Consider the following 13,436-nt stretch of genomic DNA (forward strand, 5'->3'; position numbering starts at 1 on the left):
GGATGTTCAGGTAATATCCATGAAATGGAACGTATTACTTCTCATATGTGCCATATTCTTCCCATTTATTGTTGCCTTCAGTCTTGGATGTTTTCTTTAAACAGCACTGACAGCTCTAAAAACTGCCACAGGTTTTATAAAGGCAACTTACACATACACTGTGTGTTCTAACACAGTGTGGTATGAGAGTTTTATGTATGTTTTGCAATTAATGACATATTTCTTTTTCTCAAAGAAAGTTAAATTAGTTTTTTTTGGTTTGTTGGTTTTTTTTTTTTTTTTTTTTTTAGTAAGAGTAGTATCCAAGTGCCATTATAGCAATCAGAATCCCACTGTAACTGAGTGGTGTGTCTGTGTGGGAATATTTTCTGTATTGAGCACAGGTACACCTGCAGTGTGTTCCCTTACAGGTTGATTTGGAATGCTGGCAGCCATTTGCCTGCAGCAAAGCACCTTCCAAATTTATAACTTCTTGGTTTATGGGGCTCTTGTTGGAATTTGGCCCTTTTATTTCTTCATGATGTTTAATTTCTGGCTTTGCATAGGACCATCAAGCTACTGCTAAAAGAACTGTAGATCATAATTGTAATTTATTTCACAGTAATTGAGCATAAAATTCTGTGCTTAAAATGCAGTTCTAAAACACAACTTCCTTTTAAATCAGACACTGCAGTTCTCTCATAAACTTTAAAATATGGTCAGCATTACATCTTTACATACTTCGTAATTTTATGCAATGAAAACTTGAAATAGAAATTCTGTTTAACTGCATGAAGTACCTCAGAGTTTAAATTGCAAAGAAATCAATCGTGTTCTTCAGACCTCTCAATAATTGTCTTTATATTCATTCTTTAAGGTCCTAGCTAAGTTGAAATGCCGTATTTCATTCCTGACATTTAATCCATTAAAATGTCCTTGGAGATGTATTATTCCCTTAAAATAATTTACGTGTACCCTACAATGAACACAGACTGCTGGAGGTATTTCAGAATAATTTTTGCTCTGCTCCAGAACATAAATAGGAAACACACACGTGCCTCATTTGAAATTAGTTATATAATTGTCATATGAAAACCACGTCATCATGGTCTTGGGACTACTTTTTGTTGATGTATTTGGTAAAAATAAAGTATCAAACTCTTAACAGGTCAAGATTGCATGAATTAATATTGTACCTTTGGCTGTTCTGGCTTGTGTGGCATTTTGTTCAGTTTGTAAATGAATAAAAGTGGTACTTCTGAGCTCAGTCTGCCTGGAGTTGTTAAGATCCAGTAGATCTGTCCATCTGCACTGTCAGTGTGACAATTTTCTACCCGACGCTGGCCCGTGGAGGAGAGGGAGGCTGGTTGTGGGGGAGGCTGTGGGATGAGCTCCCCCTCCCCGGCAGCTGAGCTTGTGCTGCCTCTGCCAGAGCTCTTGCCTGGCCACAGGGTGTGTTACAGGCAGAGACATCCTGCCTGGGTGCTTGGAGGTGTGTGGCATGGGAACACTTGTTCCATTGAACTCATGGGTGCCCATCTTTGACCACCATAACGAGACCTGATTATTCACATGTACTGAGCATTTATTATGTGGATGTGGAGTATTGTAGACGTTTTTAAACTGGGTAACTGAAAAAATCATTTGGCTGCCATTGGAAAGCCTGATCTGCTGCTCAGTATGGAAAAACATGGCACACTTTTACCCTAATGACCCTGCATTGTACAGGTTGACCCTAATTATGTCTCACTTTCCATTTTATTTTTGCGTGCAACTTGCACAGTGCAGGTTTCCATCATGTTCCAGACAGATGTTCCCAGGCAGAACGCTTCACAGCAAATTGTCTGAGTGAGCAGGAGTCCTGGTTCCTGCTCTTTCTGGAGTGGAGCCAGTTCCTACAGTGCTTCTGGCCCTTTTTTAGCATTCCCAATTTCTGTGGGTTCCTGCATTTCACGCTGTGCTTAGCTGGTGGTTCTGCCTTTTACCCTTAGCTTTGCTCCATCCTGTGCTTTGAGAATCTTCGCTTTCAATGTTACACCCTTTTCACAGCATCTGGCTTGGTAACCTTGTATTTCTCTTATTCTCCTGTAATTTTGTGCTTGCTTTCTCATGCACCTCTGCTGTGATTTGAGGGTGAGATGACTTTGGTGATTCCTTTCCCTGTCTCCCCAGGGGGATGCAAAAATCTGTTTCCATTCTGGGAATCTGGTAACATTGCAAACTACTTTGCCAGGGTCCTGGTCTGTCAGAAGGTGGACCAGGAGCCGCTGAGCAGGCTTTATGTTAGCTCAGCTGAGCACAAAGAATGATCATCAAACCATTTGCACATGGCAGCTCTCGAGAAAATTGAGAGGCCACAGTATGGAGGGTTTGGAAGGGAAAATTTGCCTGAGTGAAGAGCTCAAGTTGTGCTCCAGGACAGTCTGGGATTAGATCTTAAGCAAACACTCTTGTGAAGAGTATTTGCACAGCATTACAAGGAACAAAACAATTACCCAAAGGATAGCACCTTTCAAAATAATTGCTATAATTTGGCTAGTACTAGTAAACTTGCTGTTTCCTCTGTCTGTATTGTCTCCATTAAGACTCACTGCACAGCAAAGCAAACAGTGATTTCTCTTTCCTGAGAGATGATTTTGTTGATAAATATGGATGGTATAAAAAGAAGGATTTTTCTGTGCTTTTGTAACAAATACACTTCTCTGTAATTCAGCACTAATCTTTAAGAATAAAGGAGGATCCAGGCAGGGACTTTTTTTTTTTAATAGCACTGCCTTTTATTGTTGCCAGCAAAGATAACTGCATGTTTGGCTATAGTTCCATAATAATATTTTTATTAGAACATGTAGTTTCTTTAGCTTTTCTTTCATCACAAGATCTTCTGCCCTGAAAGGAAAGCATAAAGAGCAGCAGTGTTTTGCAGAATCATATTTGATCTGAGATAGATGTTGTCTTCCACACAGCTACCAATACACAAATACTGAAATGCTTTTAAATCCTTGAATCTGCTTATGAGATTGATACTTACATTACTCATGCTCACTTACTTTTGTGGATCAATATTTCACAGTCTATTTACTAATACAAAATGAATGTTTCTATTTTTGGCTTAAAATGTGGTGGGTTGACAAGGTTTTTTTTTTTTTTTCTTTTCCCAGTTTCTAACAAATTGCTGCTTTTGATTTTTCAGGCTTGATGGGCCACTGGCATTGGCAGGTGGTGGAATGACACAATGCAATATGATATGCCAAAGTAGTTGGGCATCACTTGTCATCTTGTAGACAAGTGAGGCAGAGGAAATAAGAGAATACATGAGTCTCTCAAATATGCAGGCAAAAAAGGGACATCTTCCATAGGATAGAAATCTTTTTCTATAACTGCCTTCCACCTTTTCCCCAGAGTGATTCAGTTTCTTGTGGTATTTTATCTACACAGTATTTGAGGTATGAGTAAGGAAAACATCTTACCTGTAATAAATAGCTCCATGTATAATTTCACTTTTCTTTAGCTTCTTTTTCGCTTTCTGAAGTGCAAATAAGAGACCATTAAAGATAGTAAAGATATAAATAATGATCTTTAATGTTGCAGCCTATGCTAAATGCAGTATATAAGCATATACCCTAAAGAATTGCTTAGTTCACTGTAGTTTCATAGTGTTTGCTTGGCTTTTGACCACCCAGGATTATTCATTTTGTTTCAGGCAGAGCCATACCCCAGTCATTTGTCCAGTTGTTCAAAAGTACAAATGCTTATGCATGGATTTAAGGGGGAGCTGTCTATGAACACGTTTCTTGATTTTTGATCCCTCTAGGGCAGCATGGTGACAAATACTTCGCAAGTTTCTACCTCAAGTTATCTGTTTTTTCCTGAACTTTGAACTCTCCAAAAGCTGTATTAAATCTATCACAAGACATTGGTGCAAATAGGAGGAGATGGAAGAGCAGCCTGTGCTTGTCCTTCACCCACCTGCGCAGCATGTTCTTCCCCTGTGAGTGTGCAGGGGAAGGGTGAAGGGGTAAATGCAAGCATAGGAAATCCTACAAAGTAACACACAGCCTGATGATGCCTGCAGCTCCCCGGGACAGCTCCGCGCAGGGCCAGAGCTGTGTCCTGGGAGTGCTCAGCTGCACAGCTCCTGGCCTTGGATGCTCCTGAGCTCTGCAGCGGGGATCCAGCCCCAGGGCAGGAGGCTGCGAACCTCGCCCGTGTCTCGTGGGACACACCTGGTGCAGGTAACTCAGTTTGCAGCTGCAGGTCGGGATGCAGATTGGGCTCCGGGTGTGACCGCGGAGGAGAGGCCGTGAACTGCTGTGCCTTTGCGTGGCAAAGGGCGCGGAGAGGGCGCAGCCGGGTGAGCGGGCACGGCCGGAGCCCAGCACTCCGCAGGAAGAACGAGGCTTTCCCGCGGTCGGGCCGTGAGGGGATGAGAGCCCAGGGCTCCTTTTTGGGGGGTCCCTCCTCAGCTCGGGCTGTTTCTGTGTTACTGTGCCGTGAATAAATGGCTTTATGGAACGAGACTAAGGCTCTGCCAAGGGAAGCCTGGTCTGACTGAGGGGGGTGTGCGGGGAATCAAACGGGACCCCCCGGTCACTGGAGCCGCCCGCCGTGAAGGGGCTCCGGCCCCTGCAGGGGCGGCGAGGCCTTGGGACTGTGACTCGGGAATGGTCCCACGGGGAACCTTCCTTAACTTCAAATTAAGAAAAATGCGCTTAGGATGTTGAGGAAAAGGAGGGGCCCAGCTTAGAAGGGGAGTTTCCTTTGTGTAGTAAAGGTATAAAATTCCCAAGGATGGTTTTGACAGTGAGTTCGGACAAAGGTTCCTCCAAAAGTTGGTGTGGTAACTTTTTCTCCCGACTGCCCTACTTTTGGATTCAGCACACTACGTTTGGTGCTTGAGGTTGTTAAGGATCTATGTCTTCCAGATTGCATCTGCATTGCTAAAACTGCAGTCTGGTTCCTTTATTTTGGAACTTTCTTCATCTGATCTAGGAGCATAATATTTTTAAAGATCTGTCTTCAGGTGTGTCTACTTCTACAGTTGCTTTAAAATAAATTTTGGAACAAACTTCATTTGGAAGGAAAATATTATGCTTTCCATTATTTTTTCTATAATGCATTATCTTGTGTTTGACTATAGTGAAAAATATTTCTTTTCTTCTGGTATAGGTTGCTCTTTTTTTTCCTTTTGATAAATGAATTTTGCAGTTCCTCACAGTTTTCTCCAATTCCGACGGTTCTTAATGAATCTGTAGTATTTGCAAGTATTCAATCCTATTTTAATTGGAGTAGTATTTATGCAAAGCTTAGCATTCATTCCAGGTTTGATGTTTATTGTATGCTGTCTCATAGACTGAGGCAAAAGCATTGCATTTTGGGTCACAGCAGGTTTGGATTGCATTTTTGTTATGATCACAGGCTTGTTTCATGCTTTGGGGTGGTGCTGATTTAGAGAGAGTGGCAAATGCAGTGTGCACAGCGACTCAGTAGTCACCAAGGCCTCCTCACCTAATCACATCCTTTGCTTTTTAAAAAGTCTTTCCCAGAAGGAGCAGGTGTTAATTGCACATATTGAGGACAGCCGTCATGCAACAATATACAAATGTGTCAGAAAGAAACCCTTTTAAAGGGCTATTTTACATTTGTGTTTTGAGTGAAGCTTGGTTGCAAGCAGTTTCTACAACACAGGCTGGACGTGCGTGTCTTTGTGGCTGGCTGACTCTTGGTGCTGCTTGCATATTGCCAGTGGTGGAGTGCCTTTAAAGCTCATTTTATATCAAACTATCAATCTTTGCTGACTTCATTTGACCCCAATTCAGTTTCCAGTATAGCTTTAGCAGTACTCTGAGGGAAGAAGGAATTAGGAGATGGTGGCCTCTAACTGGCTTAATTTCATTGGCCCAGTTTGCATGCACTGGGGGCAGAGCATCCCACACCATCGCTGCCACCCTCTCCTGCAGCAGCAGGAAGGTATTCATGCCACTGTGCCCCCTTCCAGGGGGTGGGAAGCTGTTCCTTACCCTCTACAGGCCCTTGGCACTGCCAGTTGGATATTCAAAGGTGGGAACCATAGTTTCACAAAATACTGTATCTTTCTCTGTGGATATTAATTTTAGATGTGTTTTGGTAGCAATGAAGTTTTCTCTGGTTCCCATACTGGCCTTATAAGGCAGTGAAGGAGAAAAATATCTGTATCTACCATATTTGTTCCTTAATCATGAGGAATATAGAGGCAACCTTTCCATATATGCATACTATCCCTGCTGAAAATTAATGCTAAAACTGCTCTCACAAAACTACACAAAGGAAGAACTTCTAGGGTATTCTTGAAGTAAGCTGTGAGTTGAGAATTAGAAATCCCCTGGCCCAGTAAGAAATGGATTTTGTGGTCTCTTTGTACTGTTAAAATTTCTTTTGGAAAGGAGCTCCCACTGTCTAAAGTACCATAAGGTTTTACAAGTGTTCAGAAGATGAAAATGCTACCAGATGTTAAGTTCAAGGAGCAAGTTAACTACTGTTGTCAGCCGGAACAGCTTGTGTTCGATAACTTCTCCTTACCTTCTCTCCCTCTCTTCCCCCACCCTCTCTGTTCTCTTGACCACAGCAGCAACCAGAGTGCCCATCTCTTCTGCAAGGAAACTGGCGCTTCACTCACACAGCTGAAGGGAGAAATCTCTGTCTTGTACAGGGCATATAATTAAGTTGATGGTTGCTTGGATTAGCAAAGTCTTTTACTGAAATGGGTTATCCAGCTAAACTGCTGTAGTTAAATATAGTTTACCTTTAAATGTATATTCAATAAGCAGAAGAGAAGTCTCTAATAGCACAGTGAAAATGTATTAGGAGCACATGAAAAGGATTGCTCATGTCCAGCACTCTCACCTTAGTGCTGCTACAATGCTGCTATTTTTGCCTTAACACATTTTTTTTCATAATGCGATTCAAATACATAAAAGGTGCATGGATTTGAAGCACATCAGAGGTAATTTCCTCCTGTGACTCACTAATCAGCTCTGGTACTTTCATATGTACAGCAGGAACTTTCAGACAAAGGTAAGATTAGTAGCTAAGCAGACAAAGAGGAAATGGAGGAAAATAATAGTAGTGGTGAGTACATGCATCAAGTAAGTGTGGCCCAATATTTTTATGTCTTTTTTGATAGATTGCTTTGGATGCTTCTGGGCAACATTGAATGCAGCATTTTTTCATCTCTATCCCAGAAGGATTATTCCAATGGTTCACCTTAGATTCTGCACAGAATATTACTTTGATACTGTAATAGCTTTGGAAATGCTCTTCTTTGATGTCAAGAGCTGTATGGAACTTTTCTTTTGATTAAGACACACTTACACACTTGAAAAACCTAATAATAGATAAGAAAAAAGAAAAGGAAAAAATGATCATCATTTGTGCTTTATTAAACTAGATCTATGGGAGAGATGCAGAACATGTGTGCATCTGTATCCCCTGTCTTGATCTGTTATATTTCTGTTGGAAACCCTCACAGTGTGTCTGTCTCTGTCTTGAATAGCCCAGGAGCCTATTTTTTTTTCCCCCTCTTCATTTTATGACTTTCACCTTTCTTCTGCCAATGACTGCTTGCAGACTGAACAACCTGGCTGACAACTGGATTATTATATCCCCCCTTCCCTCATCCTTAATTGATTGTCAGTGATTTATTGCTTACAATTTCAGTTTAAAACCTAGCCTGGTCCATATGAGGAAACTTTGTTTTCCCTGTCAAGGGGTTTAATTGAACTGGCGGCCAACAATCTGACTTTGTTCACTTGTTGGCAATCAGTGCCACTTCAGGGAAATAAATGGCACACAGTCATGCCAAGGTGCCCAGCCCCTGTTGGCTGTATCTGCAGCCAGAGCTCAGGGCCAGTGTCTGGCACAGTTCAGGGCTCTTGGGGGAAAGGCCCCTGCGTTGCTGTGGCACATCTGTTTGACATCCTGTCCCACAGAGCAGCCACTTTTAGGTCAAAGCCATGTTTTGCATGAGTTTAGGAGGTATTAAGTTAATTTGCCATTTGAATGGGTATTGAGATTTGCACTGAAAACATAGATTAAAGCTCTCATTCTTAATAAAAATATATTTACCAAGAGTTTTTTAATGCTTTTGCCCCAGATTTATTCCTAGAATGATCTGCTCCATTTTTGCAAGTTAAACTTGTAATTATTTTGAGAAAAACTTAAAAAAATTTTGCTAATCCTGCATTGTTGGGAAAGAGGGAGATTGGTCCAATCTTAAACAATGAAATGCCTTTTTTTATTCTGTGCTCTGCAAGTAGGCTTTTTCTTGTGAGTTTATTTTGCTTTGAATCCAGAGTCACTGGCAGAATTGGGCTGAGATATAACTGGGCGAACGTTCCAATTTTAGATGTAGGAACATAGTGTACATCAAAGATGGCCATTTTAATAATTTCAACTCAGAAAAAATGAGCTTTATGGAAATAAATATCTACTGAAACAGAGGATGTGCTTTTCAGCAAAGCAAATTTGGGGTGGTAAAAGCGGCAGTGGAACAATATAGTGACCTGTAATGCAGATTAGGAAAAAACCTCAGGTTTTTGGGATTTGTCTGCCTGTGGCCAGAGCTGTGCTAGGCTACAGTGGAGTTATAAAAACAGAGGGGACTAGTGAAATATTTTCTGTTTCAAACTTTACTCTCCTGTCAGGGAGAGTTTCAAGCTAACACTGAGGCTTCATAGGCTTTTAGACCCCTGCTGCTTCTCGTGGAAGCTTTGTACAAGAGGGGCAAAGCCAGAACATCGGTTCATACCTTCACAGCAGTAGATGTGATTATTTGACTGCCTCTTCATCCCCATTCATGGGGCAAGGCTTCCAGAGAGCCTTCGCTGCACCCTTCGAGCCTTTTTATCCAGGACAGGCACCTTCCCAGACTCTGGGGTGGATGTGCCTCATTCCCTGCAGTTTGGGAACTGTGGCACAGACTGAGTTCAGGCTCTCCCTGGTGGATGAGCACCAGGGATAATTAGGAGGCTAAATGAAAGCTGTGTGTTCTCAAATACCCCGGCTTGCCCTAAGCAGTGTCTGGGGTTTTGCTGAGCACCAGACAGCAAAGCAGACTGATGTATCCTGAGAGCTGTACCAGGAAATACATCTTGCAGTGCTCTCTTTGCAGCATTTAGAGAAGGGTTTGGTGAGGCGCAGCTTGATGATTATTTTTGCTAAGAATTGCCTTCTCTGAGGAGAACAACTTTAGATTGGAAACTTAGCGTTCTTTATGGTATGTAGTCATACAAGGTTTTAAACTTGGTTTCAAGTTAGAGGTTTTGGGGGCTTTTGAGAGTTGTGTAATACAACAGGCCAGACGTTATTTGAAGGGGGTTTTGTAGTCTGTTGATATTTTACTTTTGCAAGCATTGTAATTGTTCACGTGGCTAAAGGAGCATCCTTTAACTGTTCAGATGGAAATTGCTTTTTCCTACAGTTTTTTACAGTTGAGAAGAAGAAACAAAGCAAGAATACAAAAAAAAAAAAATCTTATGAAAAAAATATCAAGAAGCTTTAAATATTTAATACTGGCCTAAGAGAAACGTAACATAAAATAAAGGAATGGAGTGAAGGAGAACAGGAAAGATTGGCTTTTGAGAGACCAAGTTAGCTTAAGACAATCTCAGGTCACAAAGAATATCTTTAGTAGCCAGTATTGGTGTATAAGATAGGTCATCCCATGACACTCATCAAGAAAAGAACCAGACACAAACCTAGATAGTGAAGTAGGAAAATATATATATATGAAAATATGTAATATATGTGCTTAGGAGACATTGAGCCAGTAGCTCAAAGATTATTAAAAAATTGGAGCTAGCAACTGGTTGGCTACATTATCCCTTAGGATTTTATCCATATTAAATATCAGGGGCTTAAAATTTGTAGGTCCAAGAGATCACCTGTAGCCTCACAGTACTGGCATGTTTGTTTAGCCGTAAGTGCAGAAATGACTTTTGGAGAAGTCATCATCCTGTGAAGAGTGAAGGCAGAGCATGTCTGTGTATGTGCATATGATTCCAGGTGGGAATGGAAGCAGCTTGGGCTGGCTTGGCTCTGCCTTGCATCCTCAGGAGACAAGAAGCACCACTGTGCAATGCTGCTGTTTCCATGGACCTTCTTGGGCTGCAGGGGCACAGCTGCCTCACCATGGGCTGCACCTCGGGCTGCAGGGGAATCTCAGCTCTGGCGCCTGGAGCACCTCCTGCCCCTCCCTCCTCACTGATCTCAGTGTCTGCAGAGCTGCTTCTTTCTCATTCTCTCTTCTCTCTCTGGCTGAAGCTTTTGTTGTGCAGTTCCTGCCTGTCCCCTAAATAGGTTGTCCCAAATATGTCGCCACCACTGCTGCTGGGCTCAGCCTTGGCCAGCAGCCTGAAGCCAGCTGGCATTGGCTCCATCAAACTTGGGGGAGGCTTCCAGCAGCTTCTCATGGGAGCCACCTGTCGCCCCCTGCTACCAAAACCTTGCTGTGCAAACCCAGTTCCCTGGTCTGGAGTCTAATCTGTCAAAGCCTACTGTCACATCAGCATTAATGACCCAATTTGGAGGTATGTGTTTAAATGGTATTTCTAACTGCTAAATGTTTTCTTCTTGCTGAAAGTGTACATGTTGATAAGCACCAGCCCTGAGCTTCCAGCGAGGCAGGGATGACTGAAGCAGATCTGTGTCTGATGGGATGAGAATGAACCAGGACAAGGACTCTGCCAGGAACTGAATGTTTTGGGAAGAACAAAGGAGTTACCCTGATTAATGTGCCACAATCAGCAAAAAAAGTTTGATTTATGAACCCTTGTCCATGCAGCCTTCCTGGAAAACAAGGTCTGACGCCCTCTCAGTCACATCACTGAGGAGTAGCACCCTCAGATCCCCACCCCCTCTTATTGCAAGGTGCTAGCTGTGGTGTCTTACCTAACTTTATTTTCTCTTTTCTGTGCATTCAGGATAACTCTTTTGTTCCATTTTCAGCCCACACGCTGACACAGCTCTCCCTCTCTCTCTTTCCCCTCACACTGTTTTTTAAGCATGCTGTAAACTTATTCATTCCCTAAAGGCAAAAGCAGCTATCTGAGCAACACTTTGTCAGCATAATACATTTACAGAATGCATATTTATGAACCTTTGAGCCTTTATTGTTCCAGAGGGCAAATAAAAAACATGAAAAGTAGCAATATAGTGTTTCAAAGGTCCCTCAAGGAAAACAAAAGTAGTTGGAAATAAATTTAGGGAAAAAAAGTTCTTCTCCAGAAGAGAACCTTGAATTAACACGTTCAAAATATGGGGTGGGAAAGACTAGTCTCTTCTTCCACCTATCCTCCTAATCCAACTTTTAAGAAATTTTAAGCTTGAAAAATGGTTTAAAGCTTTACAAAATCGTATAAATGGCATGGTTTAAATATATAATAATAAACCAGAATTTTTAAAGCAGCATGTCTTGTTCAGTCATAATAAAGTAAAAGAGTTTTTAAATGGAGATGATTGTCTGCATTGAAGCATATCACACAGATGATCAGTGTGGTATGTGCCACAAAATTGCTACAGAAAAAAGATAGCTGAGAAATCAATAAAATGCCCTAATTGTTGTTATTTTAATTGACTCTGGGTTCTCATTAACTTTACAGTGTATGCCTCGACTTTTAAAATTAATGGGTTGCTACTCATTATTGCTGATAATAAAATAAAGCTGGTTAGGCAGTATTTGTGTTCTTACATGTGTCCATTAACTCTACTGCAATCAAAAGGTGGGAATACCAATGCTCCTAGATTATGCACCCAAAAAATTAAAACATGAAATGTTGTCTCCATGAAGAGTCCCATTTTAAAACAAGTGTGTCTGTCTCTAGATTTCATCCAAAGCAAAAACTGGAGTGTGTGCCCAACAGCAGAGAAATATTCCAGAGCTGTCTGGCTGCAAAACTGTGCACTGTGCTCTGGGATGACCCTGCTTGGATGGGAGGTGGGACCAGATGACCCCCTGTGCTCCCTTCCAACCTGACCCATTCTCTGCCTCTGTTATTTTGTGAAACTCAGTTGGACTCATCTCTATTACTTTAATTAGGGAAGGAGAGCTGCCATGGAACGATGCAGAACCCCACAGACAGCAACAACCAGCCAGGGATGAGCCAGGAGCTGCAGCGCCTCTGCCATAAGGTACCAGATGGTTTGTGTGGAGGGATGGGACTGAGGGGAACATTTGTTTCCTGACTCTCACAATTTCACCAGTGGATGCTTCCTTCCAAAGGGCTGGTGCATGTGTGGCCATACAGGCCGTTCCTGGGGCTCACAGGTGCACTCAAAAATCTTGGGTGGCTCAAAGGAATGAAAAGGATCAACTTAGTATAGGACACTTTACTGTGAGCGTGGGGTTTGAGCTGGGGGTTTTCTGCTGAGAGGGTGGGTTTCTTCCCCAAGATATCGTTTCCGTTATAATGGCACACTAGAAAAAAGGTGGGAGAGTTGCCATGTGGACATTCAGCATTGTGCAAAGAGGCAACTTTAACTTTTATGTATGTGTTTAGTATGTGTATGTGTGTTTCAGTAGTCAAAATGCAGCTGAATTCACAAATTGTTTCACTGCCTCTAAGGCTGCATTTCTGGCCATTATTTGCAAATTACAGATTTTTTTTCCCCTTCCTTCCTCAAGTATCACTCTGTTTTGCCTTGTGTAAATCCTGGACATTGAGAACCCCAGGGAGGGGAGGTGGGAACAGTTTGCCTCTGAATTCCACTTTCCAGTGAATTGTGGTAATAATTTGTTAAACATGAGAACAGCTTGAAACATTACAATGACTTAGGAATAACTGCATAGGTTACCCATGGTTCAGGGACTTTAAAAAGAAAAAAAAGTCAAAAAAAAAGTGTAGTTATGTTTCATTAGCTTCTTACATTTTAGGTGTCACTGGCAATGTTACTTTGCAGCAAGACATCTGTAATACCAAATGGATATTTAAAAATCACAAAAGAAGCTAAAATTAACTTCTTGCAAGTTCTACAAACACGTTTGCCACTGGTGAGTTTTCTTCTGGCATGGGGAGGATTCAGGCTGCCAAGACTGGGCAGGTTTCTCCTGGCTCTATTCTGCTGTTGAAAAGACGATGTCTTTTAAGGGTATGTAATCCCATTTATAAATATTTTAGTGGAAATAGAGTACAAATGAAGCGTTAGGAAATTAGGATGGATTGTGAGCCAAGGGAGCAGAAGGAGGTGCAGTGGGAGGAGGGTATCAGGGATGCTGTTTTAGCTCCATGTTCTCTGCACAGAGGGAGCATCACAAGGCAGACTGTGATCCACCACTGTGGTCCTGGTCGGGCACTTCTCTCATGGGGTGGGGGCCTGGGTATTGGGTCTGAAGTGGGCTAAGCAGCACCTGCTGTCCCCAAACTCCACATGGGGAAGTTCCATCAGAGAAGGCAATAATGGGGAAGAGGGGGGAAAACCCTCAATAG

At 42.1% G+C, this 13,436-nt stretch overlaps 1 long non-coding RNA gene across 1 annotated transcript; it reads left to right on the plus strand.

Annotated features, from left to right (window-relative positions):
• The first annotated feature begins 4,072 nt into the window (after positions 1 to 4,072).
• LOC116448194 lies at positions 4,073 to 13,093 on the plus strand. Its single transcript, XR_004241840.1, has 3 exons — positions 4,073 to 4,211; positions 12,050 to 12,141; positions 12,884 to 13,093. It is a non-coding gene; the product is annotated as an uncharacterized LOC116448194 (long non-coding RNA).
• Positions 13,094 to 13,436: the final 343 nt, after the last annotated feature.

Source organism: Corvus moneduloides, chromosome 9 (assembly GCF_009650955.1).
Source record: "Corvus moneduloides isolate bCorMon1 chromosome 9, bCorMon1.pri, whole genome shotgun sequence".
NCBI lineage: Eukaryota > Metazoa > Chordata > Aves > Passeriformes > Corvidae > Corvus > Corvus moneduloides.